The 13,666-nt window shown below is 43.8% G+C and overlaps 1 protein-coding gene, 1 long non-coding RNA gene, 12 other non-coding genes and 1 pseudogene across 20 annotated transcripts in view; 1 reads left to right on the top strand and 14 right to left on the bottom strand.

Moving 5' to 3' along the window:
- Nucleotides 1–13,666, bottom strand: part of LOC148682349 (uncharacterized) — a 771,506-nt gene that overhangs the window by 61,851 nt on the left and 695,989 nt on the right. The window lies entirely within an intron of this gene.
- LOC147845236 (uncharacterized) overlaps nt 1–13,666 on the top strand; it is a 934,973-nt gene that overhangs the window by 753,173 nt on the left and 168,134 nt on the right. The window lies entirely within an intron of this gene.
- LOC137490795 (U6 spliceosomal RNA) lies at nt 6,397–6,503 on the bottom strand. Its single transcript, XR_015484927.1, has one exon. It is a non-coding gene; the product is annotated as a U6 spliceosomal RNA (small nuclear RNA).
- Nucleotides 6,924–7,030, bottom strand: LOC141382075 (U6 spliceosomal RNA). The gene has a single exon (XR_015485133.1). It is a non-coding gene; the product is annotated as a U6 spliceosomal RNA (small nuclear RNA).
- On the bottom strand, nt 7,439–7,545 carry LOC148682359 (U6 spliceosomal RNA). The gene has a single exon (XR_015943330.1). It is a non-coding gene; the product is annotated as a U6 spliceosomal RNA (small nuclear RNA).
- On the bottom strand, nt 7,969–8,075 carry LOC148682358 (U6 spliceosomal RNA). The gene has a single exon (XR_015943300.1). It is a non-coding gene; the product is annotated as a U6 spliceosomal RNA (small nuclear RNA).
- LOC148682357 (U6 spliceosomal RNA) lies at nt 8,499–8,605 on the bottom strand. Its single transcript, XR_015943322.1, has one exon. It is a non-coding gene; the product is annotated as a U6 spliceosomal RNA (small nuclear RNA).
- LOC137490794 (U6 spliceosomal RNA) lies at nt 9,026–9,132 on the bottom strand. Its single transcript, XR_015484745.1, has one exon. It is a non-coding gene; the product is annotated as a U6 spliceosomal RNA (small nuclear RNA).
- LOC148682356 (U6 spliceosomal RNA) lies at nt 9,556–9,662 on the bottom strand. Its single transcript, XR_015943319.1, has one exon. It is a non-coding gene; the product is annotated as a U6 spliceosomal RNA (small nuclear RNA).
- LOC137490793 (U6 spliceosomal RNA) lies at nt 10,086–10,192 on the bottom strand. The gene has a single exon (XR_015484743.1). It is a non-coding gene; the product is annotated as a U6 spliceosomal RNA (small nuclear RNA).
- LOC137490792 (U6 spliceosomal RNA) lies at nt 10,615–10,721 on the bottom strand. Its single transcript, XR_015484742.1, has one exon. It is a non-coding gene; the product is annotated as a U6 spliceosomal RNA (small nuclear RNA).
- Nucleotides 11,140–11,246, bottom strand: LOC141384221 (U6 spliceosomal RNA). Its single transcript, XR_015489509.1, has one exon. It is a non-coding gene; the product is annotated as a U6 spliceosomal RNA (small nuclear RNA).
- LOC141382071 (U6 spliceosomal RNA) lies at nt 11,669–11,775 on the bottom strand. The gene has a single exon (XR_015485115.1). It is a non-coding gene; the product is annotated as a U6 spliceosomal RNA (small nuclear RNA).
- On the bottom strand, nt 12,196–12,302 carry LOC137490799 (U6 spliceosomal RNA). The gene has a single exon (XR_015485111.1). It is a non-coding gene; the product is annotated as a U6 spliceosomal RNA (small nuclear RNA).
- Nucleotides 12,716–12,816, bottom strand: LOC137490803 (U6 spliceosomal RNA; annotated as a pseudogene).

Raw genomic sequence — 13,666 nt, 5'->3', positions numbered from 1 at the left:
GCTGCAAGGGTGTTACCCAGAGCTGGAAGAGTAGCAACACAAAACAGGAAATGCATTGGCTGGGAATTGGACCCGGGTCTCGCGTGTGGCAGGCAAGGTTTCCACCACTGAACCACCAATGCTGACCCATGTTCTACCTTGCCTTTGTGTTGTGTGAGTGCTAAAAGGCCGTCAACCAGAGCTGAAAAAGGAGCCACACAAAACTGCATTGTTATTAGCCAGGAATCGACTCAAGGTCTCCCACGTGGCAGGCGAGATTTCTACCACTGAACCAGCAATGCTGATATGCTTATACTGCAGCCCTAGTGGGTTGTGATTGCTGCAAGGCTGTTACCCAGAGATGGAAGAGTAGCAACACAAAACAGGAATTGCATTGGCCGGGATTCGGACCCGGGTCTCCCGCGTGGCGGGCAAGAATTCTACCACTGAACCACCAATGCTGACCCATGTTCTTCCTTGCCTTTGTGTTGTGTGAGTGCTCAAAGGCCGTCAACCAGAGCTGAAAAAGGAGCCACACAAAACTGCATTTGTATTAGCCAGGAAGCGACTCAAGGTCAACCGCGTGGCAGGTGAGAATTCTACAACTAATCCACCAATGCTGATATGGTTTTACTGCAGCCCTAGTGGGTTGTGATTGCTGCAAGGCTGTTACCCAGTGCTGGAAGAGTAGCAACCAAAATCAGAAGGTGCATTGGCCGGGAAACGGACCTGGGTCTCCCGCGTGGCAGGCAAGAATTCTACCACTGAACGACCAATGCTGACCCATGTTGTTTCTTTGCCTTTATGTTGTGTGAGTGCTAAAAGGCCGTCAACCAGAGCTGAAAAAGGAGCCACACAAAAATGCATTTGTATTAGCCAGGAATCGACTCAAGGTCTCCCGCGTGGCAGGCGAGATTTCTACCACTGAACCAGCAATGCTGATATGCTTATATTTCAGCCCTAGTGGGTTGTGATTGCTGCAAGGCTGTTACCCAGAGCTGGAAGAGTAGCAACACAAAATAGGAACTGTAATGGACGGGAATCTGACCAGGGTCTTTCACAAGGGAGGCGAGAAATCTACCACTGAACCACCATTGCTAATATGCTTATTCTGCAGCCCTAGTGGGGTGTGATTGATGCAAGGCTGTTACCCAAAGCTGGAAGAGTAGCAACAAAAAACAGCACTTGCATTGGCCGGGAATCGGACCCGGGTCTCCCTCGTGGCAGGCGAGAATTCTACCACTGAACCACCAATGCTGATATGCTTGTAATGCAGCCCTAGTGGGGTGTGATTGCTGCAAGGCTGTTACCCAGAGCTGGAAGAGCAGCAACACAAAACAGGAATTGCATTGGCCGGGAATCGGACCCGGGTCTCCCTCGTCGCAGGCGAGAATTCTACCACTGAACCACCTATGCTGACCGATGTTGTTTTTTGGCTTTGTGTTGTGTAAGTGCTAAAAGGCAGTCAACCAGTGCTGAAAAAGGAGCCACACAAAATCGCACTTGTATTAGCCGAGAATCGATTCTAGGTTTACCATGTGGCAGGCGAGAATTCTACCACTGAACCACCAATGCTGATAAGCTTTTACTGCAGCCCTAGTGGGGTGTAATTGCTGCAAGGCTGTTACCCAGAGCTGGAAGAGTAGCAACACAAAAAAGGAATTGCATTGGCTGGGAATCGGACACGGGTCTCCGGCATGGCAGGTGAGAATTCTACCACTGAACCACCAATGCTGATATGCTTATGGTGCTGCCCTAACGGGGTGTGATTGCTGCAAGGCTGTTACCAAGAGCTGGAAGAGTAGCAACACAAGAGAGGAATTGCATTGGACAGAAATCAGCCTCAGGTCGCCCGCAAGGCAGGCAAGAATTCTACCACTGAACCACTAATGCTGACCCATGTTCTTCCTTGCCTTTGTGTTGTGTGAGTGCTTAAAGGCCTTCAACCAGAGCTGGAAGAGGAGCCACACAAAACAGCAATTGCATTAGCAGGGAATCGAACCCAGGTCTCCCACATGGCAGGCAAGATTTCTACCAAAACCACCAATGTTGATATGGTTATGCTACTGCCCTAGTGGGGTGTGATAGCTGCAAGGCTGTTAGCCTTCCAGCTGGAACAGTAGCAACACAAAACAAGAATTGCATTGGTCGGGAATCAGACCTGGGTCTCCTGCATGGCAGGCGAGAATTCTACCACTGAACCACCAATACTGACCAATGTTGTATCTTGCCTTTGTGTTGTGTGGCTGCCACAAGGCTGTTACTTGCAGCTGGAAGAGTAGCAACACAAACGAGCAACTGCATTGGCCGGGAATCGGACCTGGGTTTCCCGCCTGGCAGGGGAGAATTCTACCACTGAGCCTCCAATCCTGAAACACATGTTCTCCTGCTGAAGGATTCGGATTTCTGCTTTCCAATCTGTCTCATCATGGACCAACGTCTATCCTTTTTTCATCATCTTGTTACTTATGATTTTTTTTTATTAAATATAATTATATGATCATTTGAATGAGTATTTACTGTGAAATGATTTTAATTAATGAATAAGTTAACACATTGCTTAATATAAGAATGTTCAGTGCATTTGCCTGTCTCTTTATAACTTTTTTCAGAAGCCACCAAACTAGGTCAGAGGTCACAGAGACCTTAAGTGGAACTGAGGGCTGAGGACTGGAATCAAAAGGCTCTATTGTTATTTCTATGAGTTAATACTATCTAAAATGTCTAAAGTGATTTTGCTGTTTTTACGGTTAATTATTTTAAAGTGATTCTACTTTTTATTCAAGATAGACTTTGTATAGTAAGATTATAACTGCCTGAATGTAGATTATACAATTTTTTAACCAGTTTTGATAAAGATGGCTGAGAGTACACTCAGCCTTGAATAAGAAACAGATTATACTTTAGGTGTGTGTGTGTGTTCTATTTGATTGTTGATCCGTTTCACAGGTCTGGAGTCAGCTTCAATCAGTCTAAGGGATGTCTGACATTTATGCTTAAAGGTGCAGCAGGTGATTATCTTCAGAAACAATTTTTGTTCTGGTTGAAAGTCTCTTCATAGTCCAATAGTAATGATTACAGTAAATTATCTAAATGTGTTTATATGTATTTTTTTATCCTGGGTAAAGCATAAACCTAAAAAAATGTTCATCCAATTAAATAGAGTCGGACTATAATCTCCCATAATTCCGATAAGCAGGTCAGGCTGTCTGTCAGCAAATGTAGATTCGGACTTCTGCGCATCTGTTCACGCAGATACGCCATTAGCGTGTGGCCGTCTGCATAAGCCCGTCTGCATAAGTTCCAGCTCACGAGACGGACCGGGAGAAATCAAATACTGTAATGAAACTTTTAAAAACCTGAATCAATATTGGAGTTACTTTAGCACGCTGGAGGAAGGACAACACCATGGTTGAAGTATTACTATTAGAGAGGTAATGTTCTGTTTTAAAACTATTGTAGTCAGGCTAAGCTGATGTTAGATTGTGTTGTGTTATGAATGACTTATATGCACAGACGTTTTGTTCAGCCACTAAAATCTCCCGGTGAAAGATTGATGTGATTATTTTCAGTTTCATAAGGTCATTTTACAGCATTGATAATGATTTATAGACAGATTTATATTTAGTTTAACAACAAAACATCAGTAAATAGTGCTATTCAGCCTAACCTGCTTTATTGAGCTGAAATTGCTTTTATATTAACTTTGGTCATTTTTGAACAATGATAGCCTTCCTATACTGTTTATCGCTACACTGAATATTCACTCTGAAATAGCATGTAAGTGTGGTTAAGTAATAAATGTAATTCCTGCATGGCGCTGGCACTAACTAACTGGCAAATGACATGAACTAGTGGGGTTGTCTGTCTGCTGTTGTGACGCGGTGCGCGCGTTCGCGATTTCAGGGGGTGTGGCTTTAAATCACAGTCCCTCGCCGCCGTCCAAAGATAATATGCTAAGCGGTTAGCATTTTGGCAGATCACATACTGCACCTTTAAGATATTGTTCAGAATATACGCACAAACCCCACGTGGAAATTCACCTAGTCTATCTGTGTTTTAACCAATCAGGCTATAACACCTATATGTATGACGCAGTTAATGACGTTATGTGAGAGTATAATTGTTATTGATTGGTGATTGTAAGCAGAGCGGCCTAGGAACTCATTGCGAGAGTTGAAGCTGGTTTCAGCTGATGAAACTGCAAACTATCTTCTGTAAACTTGATTTATTTATTTAAATCTCTGACTCTGGCTCTTTTTTATATACCTGACTGGTCATTCTTTGGGTTAAACTGTATACTATCCCTACAGTTTTGATGGACGCATGGCACTTGTTTACTGGTGACACCATTGATCAATCAACAAAAAGAAATGTAGAAAGATTTAAAATATTATAGACTAGGGATGGTCTGTGGAGTAGTGGGTAGTAACGGAAAGCTGTTGGGTTCTCATTCAGACGTGAATGAAAGGCAAAATTTTGTGGTAGCTTTGTGTGGAATCCCCTTGTGAGCTGGTGCATTTTGCGGTACACCTATAACCATAGTAAAAAGTATAACAGTAGTTAAGGGGTGTACCTCCTCCACCCAGAGTTAAGTACTCAGTGTGTAAGTACGGGTGTGTAAGAGGCTTTTAGGACATTCTCGGGGATAAAACTTGGACTGGTTTTTATTTAGTAGTGGACTAAATTAACCCGAGATTGTATTTAGTTCCACCACTGCTATCTTGCTGTTTCACAGACAAAAGGGCCCGAATCCTAAGAATAGAGTAGGTCAGATTATTAGGGAAAGAAATAGTTAAATAAATAAATAAATTCTTAAATAACATCTTAATCGGTATCCATTAGATAGTAGTGGCCACAAAAGTCAGACAAGAAACCTAGAAATATTAGGGCGAGGTTGATTGATCAATGATGCACCAGGAGCAATCCCGAAAAAAATATGACCCTAACTGGATTGGACCGATCTGGACAGTTTCCACATCTTGGGATGGTTTGCAGATTAATCAAGCAAAAGCTAAGCGCTGTTAGTAAGATTTCATTCTCAATTTCTTGTTGCTTTTGGTGTTAAACTCTGATATAAAAAGAAACAGATGAGAGCAGAATGCAGTAAATGGCTCAGCTAAGCTCTTAGGTTTAAAATGATTTTAGAACCGATTTTAAGATAAAAAATGCCTTTGGCAATTAATTGTCAATGAAAAGCTAAAATCTAAATATTGAGTGTCTAGTAGCCAAAAACTAAGCACAGAAACTGACAGTAACATTATGGGAGTAAAGAATAGCTTATGTTTTGTCTTAGAAGATAAGATTCTGTGTGAGTGCACTGTTATCTTGATTTAGCCCTCACCATGACTTTTGACTTTTGGCTGTAAAAGTAACAGAGACATGTCTGTATAAAAAATGTGCCATGTAAGTCTGTGCAAACAAGCAGCTTTATGGTTGGATTTAAATATTTTTAGTAATATATAAGTAACATAAATGGGGGTTGAAATAATACTTTGATGGATGCAGTTAACCCCTGAAAGATCTAAAACTGTTGTTGACTGTAACAGCATTACTTTGAAAAAGCATGTCAACTCTGTTTTATATGTTTTAGGACGGGCTTGAGTAAAAGATTACAATAAAATTATGTTATTGAAGTTAATGTTATGTTTAATGTATGTTTAAATTGAGTAAACATACATTAACAGTTCTGGATTGCTCAAAACTCTCTTTCTCTCTCATTAGATATCAGCTATGAGCTGCTATCTGCCTGTTCCATGAAAACTGATAATCACAGTGTTCAGTTGGAAATGACATTATGTCAGAGTATAATTGTTATTGATTGGTGATTGTAAGCAGAGCAGCCTAGGAACTTATTGCGAGTGTTGAAGCTGGCTTCTGATGATGAAACTGCAAACTATCTTAGGTAAACTTGATTTATTTATTTATTTGAATCTCTGACTCTAGCTCTTCTTCATCTATCAGACTGGTCATTCTTTGGGTTAAACTGTAAACTATCCCAACAGCTAAAACCCTGCTCATGCACCATTTGGAATCGTAAAAAACCTTTTGTCTTTTCTCCTTTCTATCCTAGAGCCATGTTCCCACTTGTATCCCGTGCTTTACAGAGCTTTGGCCCTGTCAGTGCTAGGCACACTGATTGATGCAGTAGGTCACCAAGTTTATGGACAGGGGGAAATTAGAGTGTCAGGATAGCCTATGGCAAAGTCCCACTAAAGCAAGGGCTTTGGAAGTGCATTAGCACAACAAAACAAACGATCAGAGCATCCCACATTCGTTTTCACCATGCATGTAGACTTTCCAGTTGACCCAGCAGCACCTCCCACGATTTGCTAAATCCATCCTCATGCACCATTTGGAATCGTGAAAAGCCTTTTGTCTTTTTTCATTTCTGTACTTTTACCCACGCACTGAAAAAGCAAAATGGAGTGCTTCACGGATTTGCGTGTCATCCTTTCGCAGGGGCCATGCTAATCTTCTCTGTATCGATCCAATTTTAGTATATGTGCCACCGTAGCGAGCACAGACCAGCGGTCAGGCTCAGGGCATATGTACGCCTCGAGTCCCAGCAATGTTCCTCCTGGGTGGTGGGAACCGGAGAGCCATGTTCCCACTTGTATGCCGTGCACTACAGAGCTTTGGCCCTGTCAGTGCTAGGCACACTGATTGATGCAGTAGGTCACCAAGTTTATGGACAGGGGGAAATTAGAGTGTCAGGATAGCCTATGGCAAAGTCCCACTAAAGCAAGGGCTTTGGAAGTGCATTAGCACAACAAAACAAACGATCAAAGCATCCCACATTCGTTTTCACCATGCATGTAGACTTTCCAGTTGACCCAGCAGCACCTCCCACGATTTGCTAAACCCATCCTCATGCACCATTTGGAATCGTGAAAAGCCTTTTGTCTTTTTTCATTTCTGTACTTTTACCCACGCACTAAAACAGCAATATGGATCGCTTTACGGATTTGCGTGTCATCCTTTCGCAGGGACCATGCTAATCTTCTCTGTATCAATCCAATTTTAGTATATGTGCCACCGTAGTGAGCACTCAGGCTCAGGGCATATGTACGCCTCGAGTCCCAGCAATGTTCCTCCAGGGTGGTGGGAACCGGAGAGCTATGTTCCCACTTGTGTGCCGTGCACTACAGAGCTTTGGCCCTGTCAGTGCTAGGCACACTGATTGATGCAGTAGGTCACCAAGTTTATGGACGGGGAGAAATTAGAGTGTCAGGATAGCCTATGGCAATCCCACTAAACCAAGGGCTTTGGAAGTGCATTAGCACAACAAAACAAATGATCAAAGCATCCCACATTCGTTGTCACCATGCATGTAGACTTTCAAGTTGACCCAGCAGCACCTCCCACGATTTGCTAAACCCATCGTCATGCACCATTTGGAAACGTGAAAAGCCTTTTGTCTTTTTTCATTTCTGTACTTTTACCCACGCACTAAAAAAGCAATATGGAGCGCTTCACGGATTTGCGTGTCATCCTTTCGCAGGGGCCATGCTAATCTTCTCTGTATCGATCAAACTTTTGTATATGTGCCACCGTAGCGAGCACAGATCATCAGTCAGGCTCAGGGCATATGTACGCCTCGAGTCCCAGCAATGTTCCTCCAAGGTGGTGGGACCTGGAGAGCCATGTTCCCACTTGTATGCCGTGCACTACAGAGCTTTGGCCCTGTCAGTGCTAGGCACACTGATTGATGCAGTAGGTCACCAAGTTTATGGACAGGGGGAAATTAGAGTGTCAGGATAGCCTATGGCAAAGTCCCAGTAAAGCAAGGGCTTTGGAAGTGCATTGGTTGCACAACAAAACAAACGATCAAAGCATCCCACATTCGTTTTCACCATGCATACAGACTTTCCAGTTGACCCAGCAGCACCTCCCACGATTTGCTAAACCCATCCTCATGCACCATTTGGAATCGTGAAAAGCCTTTTGTCTTTTTTCATTTCTGTACTTTTACCCACGCACTAAAACAGCAATATGGAGCACTTCACGGATTTGCGTGTCATCCTTTCGCAGGGGCCATGCTAATCTTCTCTGTATCTATCCAATTTTAGTATATGTGCCACCGTAGCAAGCACGGACAAGTGGACAGGCTCAGGGCATATGTACGCCTCGAGTCCCAGCAATGTTCCTCCAAGGTGGTGGGACCTGGAGAGCCATGTTCCCACTTGTATGCCGTGCACTACAGAGCTTTGGCCCTGTCAGTGCTAGGCACACTGATTGATGCAGTAGGTCACCAAGTTTATGGACAGGGGGAAATTAGAGTGTCAGGATAGCCTATGGCAAAGTCCCACTAAAGCAAGGGCTTTGGAAGTGCATTGGTTGCACAACAAAGCAAACGATCAAAGCATCCCACATTCGTTTTCACCATGCATGTAGACTTTCCAGTTGACCCAGCAGCACCTCCCACGATTTGCTAAACCCATCCTCATGCACCATTTGGAATCGTGAAAAGCCTTTTGTCTTTTTTCATTTCTGTACTTTTACCCACGCACTAAAACAGCAATATGGAGCGCTTCACGGATTTGCGTGTCATCCTTTCGCAGGGGCCATGCTAATCTTTTCTGTATCGATCCAATTTTAGTATATGTGCCACCGTAGCGAGCACAGACCAGCAGTCAGGCTCAGGGCATATGTACGCCTCGAGTCCCAGCAATGTTCCTTCAAGGTGGTGGGACCCGAAGAGCCATGTTCCCACTTGTATGCCGTGCACTACAGAGCTTTGGCCCTGTCAGTGCTAGGCACACTGATTGATGCAGTAGGTCACCAAGTTTATGGACAGGGGGAAATTAGAGTGTCAGGATAGCCTATGGCAAAGTCCCACTAAAGCAAGGGCTTTGGAAGTGCATTAGCACAACAAAACAAACGATCAAAGCATCCCACATTCGTTGTCATCATGCATGTAGACTTTCCAGTTGACCCAGCAGCACCTCCCACGATTTGCTAAACCCATTCTCATGCACCATTTGGAATCGTGAAAAGCCTTTTGTCTTTTTGCATTTCTGTACTTTTACCCACGCACTAAAACAGCAATATGGAGCGCTTCACGGATTTGCGTGTCATCCTTTCGCAGGGGCCATGCTAATCTTCTCTGTATCGATCCAATTTTAGTATATGTGCCACCGTAGCGAGCACAGACCAGTGGTCAGGCTCAGGGCATATGTACGCCTCGAGTCCCAGCAATGTTCCTCCAGGGTGGTGGGAACCGGAGAGCCATGTTCCCACTTGTATGCCGTGCACTACAGAGCTTTGGCCCTGTCAGTGCTAGGCACACTGATTGATGCAGTAGGTCACCAAGTTTATGGACGGGGGGGGGGGAAATTAGAGTGTCAGGATAGCCTATGGCAATCCCACTAAAGCAAGGGCTTTGGAAGTGCATTAGCACAACAAAACAAATGATCAAAGCATCCCACATTCGTTGTCACCATGCATGTAGACTTTCCAGTTGACCCAGCAGCACCTCCCACGATTTGCTAAACCCATCGTCATGCACCATTTGGAAACGTGAAAAGCCTTTTGTCTTTTTTCATTTCTGTACTTTTACCCACGCACTAAAAAAGCAATATGGAGCGCTTAACGGATTTGCGTGTCATCCTTTCGCAGGGGCCATGCTAATCTTCTCTGTATCGATCCAATTTTAGTATATGTGCCACCGTAGCGAGCACAGATCAGCAGTCAGGCTCAGGGCATATGTACGCCTCGAGTCCCAGCAATGTTCCTCCAAGGTGGTGGGACCTGGAGAGCCATGTTCCCACTTGTATGCCGTGCACTACAGAGCTTTGGCCCTGTCAGTGCTAGGCACACTGATTGATGCAGTAGGTCACCAAGTTTATGGACAGGGGGAAATTAGAGTGTCAGGATAGCCTATGGCAAAGTCCCAGTAAAGCAAGGGCTTTGGAAGTGCATTGGTTGCACAACAAAACAAATGATCAAAGCATCCCACATTCGTTTTCACCATGCATGTAGACTTTCCAGTTGACCCAGCAGCACCTCCCACGATTTGCTAAACCCATCCTCATGCACCATTTGGAATCGTGAAAAGCCTTTTGTCTTTTTGCATTTCTGTACTTTTACCCACGCACTAAAACAGCAATATGGAGCGCTTCACGGATTTGCGTGTCATCCTTTCGCAGGGGCCATGCTAATCTTCTCTGTATCGATCCAATTTTAGTATATGTGCCACCGTAGCGAGCACGGACGATTGGACAGGCTCAGGGCATATGTACGCCTCGAGTCCCAGCAATGTTCCTCCAAGGTGGTGGGACCTGGAGAGCCATGTTCCCACTTGTATGCCGTGCACTACAGAGCTTTGGCCCTGTCAGTGCTAGGCACACTGATTGATGCAGTAGGTCACCAAGTTTATGGACAGGGGGAAATTAGAGTGTCAGGATAGCCTATGGCAAAGTCCCAGTAAAGCAAGGGCTTTGGAAGTGCATTGGTTGCACAACAAAGCAAACGATCAAAGCATCCCACATTCGTTTTCACCATGCATGTAGACTTTCCAGTTGACCCAGCAGCACCTCCCACGATTTGCTAAACCCATCCTCATGCACCATTTGGAATCGTGAAAAGCCTTTTGTCTTTTTCATTTCTGTACTTTTACCCACGCACTAAAACAGCAATATGGAGCGCTTCACGGATTTGCGTGTCATCCTTTCGCAGGGGCCATGCTAATCTTCTCTGTATCGATCCAATTTTAGTATATGTGCCACCGTAGCGAGCACAGACCAGTGGTCAGGCTCAGGGCATATGTACGCCTCGAGTCCCAGCAATGTTCCTTCAAGGTGGTGGGACCCAAAGAGCCATGTTCCCACTTATATACCGTGTACTACAGAGCTTTGGCCCTGTCAGTGCTAGGCACACTGATTGATGCAGTAGGTCACCAAGTTTATGGACGGAGGGAAATTAGAGTGTCAGGATAGCCTATGGCAATCCCACTAAAGCAAGGGCTTTGGAAGTGCATTAGCACAACAAAACAAATGATCAAAGCATCCCACATTCGTTGTCACCATGCATGTAGACTTTCCAGTTGACCCAGCAGCACCTCCCACGATTTGCTAAACCCATCCTCATGCACCATTTGGATTCGTGAAAAGCCTTTTGTCTTTTTTCATTTCTGTACTTTTACCCACGCACTAAAAAAGCAATATGGAGCGCTTCACGGATTTGCGTGTCATCCTTTCGCAGGGGCCATGCTAATCTTCTCTGTATCGATCCAATTTTAGTATATGTGCCACCGTAGCGAGCACAGATCAGCAGTCAGGCTCAGGGCATATGTACTCCTCGAGTCCCAGCAATGTTCCTCCAAGGTGGTGGGACCTGGAGAGCCATGTTCCAACTTGTATGCCGTGCACTACAGAGCTTTGGTCCTGTCAGTGCTAGGCACACTGATTGATGCAGTAGGTCACCAAGTTTAAAGACTGGGGAAATTAGAGTGTCAGGTTAGCCTATGGCAAAGTCCCACTAAAGCAAAGGCTTTGGAAGTGCATTGGTTGCACAACAAAACAAACGATCAAAGCATCCCACATTCGGTTTCACCATGCATGTAGACTTTCCAGTTGACCCAGCAGCACCTCCCACGATTTGCTAAACCCATCCTCATGCACCATTTGGAATCGTGAAAAGCCTTTTGTCTTTTTTCATTTCTGTACTTTTGCCCACGCACTAAAACAGCAATATGGAGCGCTTCACGGATTTGCGTGTCATCCTTTCGCAGGGGCCATGCTAATCTTCTCTGCATCGATTCAATTTTAGTATATGTGCCACCATAGCGAGCACAGACTAGTGGTCAGGCTCAGGGCATATGTACGCCTCGAGTCCCAGCAATGTTCCTTCAAGGTGGTGGGACCCGAAGAGCCATGTTCCCACTTGTATGCCGTGCACTACAGAGCTTTGGCCCTGTCAGTGCTACGCACACTGATTGATGCAGTAGGTCACCAAGTTTATGGACAGGGGGAAATTAGAGTGTCAGGATAGCCTATGGCAAAGTCCCACTAAAGCAAGGGCTTTGGAAGTGCATTAGCACAACAAAACAAACGATCGAAGCATCCCACATTCGTTTTCACCATGCATGTAGACTTTCCAGTTGACCCAGTAGCACCTCCCACGATTTGCTAAACCCATCCTCATGCACCATTTGGAATCGTGAAAAGCCTTTTGTCTTTTTTCATTTCTGTACTTTTACCCACTCACTAAAACAGCAATATGGAGCACTTCACAGATTTGCGTGTCATCCTTTCGCAGGGGCCATGCTAATCTTCTCTGTATCGACCCAATTTTAGTATATGTGCCAGCATAGCAAGCACTCAGGCTCAGGGCATATGTACGCCTCGAGTCCCAGCAATGTTCCTCCAAGGTGGTGGGACCTAGAGAGCCATGTTCCCACTTGTATGCCGTGCACTACAGAGCTTTGGCCCTGTCAGTGCTAGGCACACTGATTGATGCAGTAGGTCACCAAGTTTATGGACAGGGGGAAATTAGAGTGTCAGGATAGCCTATGGCAAAGTCCCACTAAAGCAAGGGCTTTGGAAGTGCATTGGTTGCACAACAAAACAAACGATCAAAGCATCCCACATTCGTTTTCACCATGCATGTAGACTTTCCAGTTGACCCAGTAGCACCTCCCACGATTTGCTAAACCCATCCTCATGCACCATTTGGAATCGTGAAAAGCCTTTTGTCTTTTTTCATTTCTGTACTTTTACCCACGCACTAAAACAGCAATATGGAGCGCTTCACGGATTTGTGTGTCATCCTTTCGCAGGGGCCATGCTAATATTCTCTGTATCGATCCAAGTATATGTTTTTTTTTTTCAAAACATCAGTTCAGAAGCATATAAAAATATCATTTACAAACATTCCTTATGACATTATGTTGGTTTCAAAACAGGAAAACAACAAGCATAATCATTCTGGCAAATCTATTTTCAAACCATCTAGTGAGTACGTAATATAAGGAGTATTCAACATAAAAGTTTTGTAAAATTCAGTCTCTTTTTCTTCCATTCTAAAATATTGTTCCACAGTTTTAATATAGTTTTCCAGTTTCTTTTATACATTGTCCATAACTCCATTTTAGCATGTTTATTTTTAACAATGTTTCTCCTTTCTCAAATTACAGTTCTTGCAACTGATAGAAACAAATAGGCAATTCTTGTTTTACTTCCATTAAAACTAGGGATGCACGATATATCGGCGCCCATATCGTTATTGTCCGATAAATGCTATTTTTAAGATTATCGTTATCGATCCGATGTTGACACCTTGCAATTTCGAAATCATATCTTTTTTGCTTCAAGTATAGACTATTCAGTTCATAAGAGCAGTTCAATCTTTTATGAAGTTTGCTGTATAAAAATATAACAATTTAAAATATTTATTATTATTGGCCTATACATATCGGCTATCGGCCTCCAAGTCTGAAGAATTATCGGTTATCGGTATCAGCCAAAAAATCCATATCGGTGCATCCCTAATTAAAACCAAATAAAAACATTTTATACCATTCTGTCTCCTCCTCAATCAGTTTTACTTTTCATCATTTGTTTAATACTTTCTTTTAACTTTGATATAAATGTATTAAATTCAACACATTTTAAAAACAAATGCATAATACCTTCATTTTTCAGTCCACATATTTTGCATAATGCATTCTCACTGCTTCCAATTT

The sequence above is a fragment of the Danio rerio genome, chromosome 4, assembly GCF_052040795.2.
Source record: "Danio rerio strain M-AB ecotype USA chromosome 4, GRCz13ab, whole genome shotgun sequence".
In the NCBI taxonomy this organism is placed as follows: domain Eukaryota; kingdom Metazoa; phylum Chordata; class Actinopteri; order Cypriniformes; family Danionidae; genus Danio; species Danio rerio.
The sequence above is the reverse complement of the archived record's forward strand: the minus strand, read 5'-3'. Positions and strand labels throughout refer to the sequence as shown.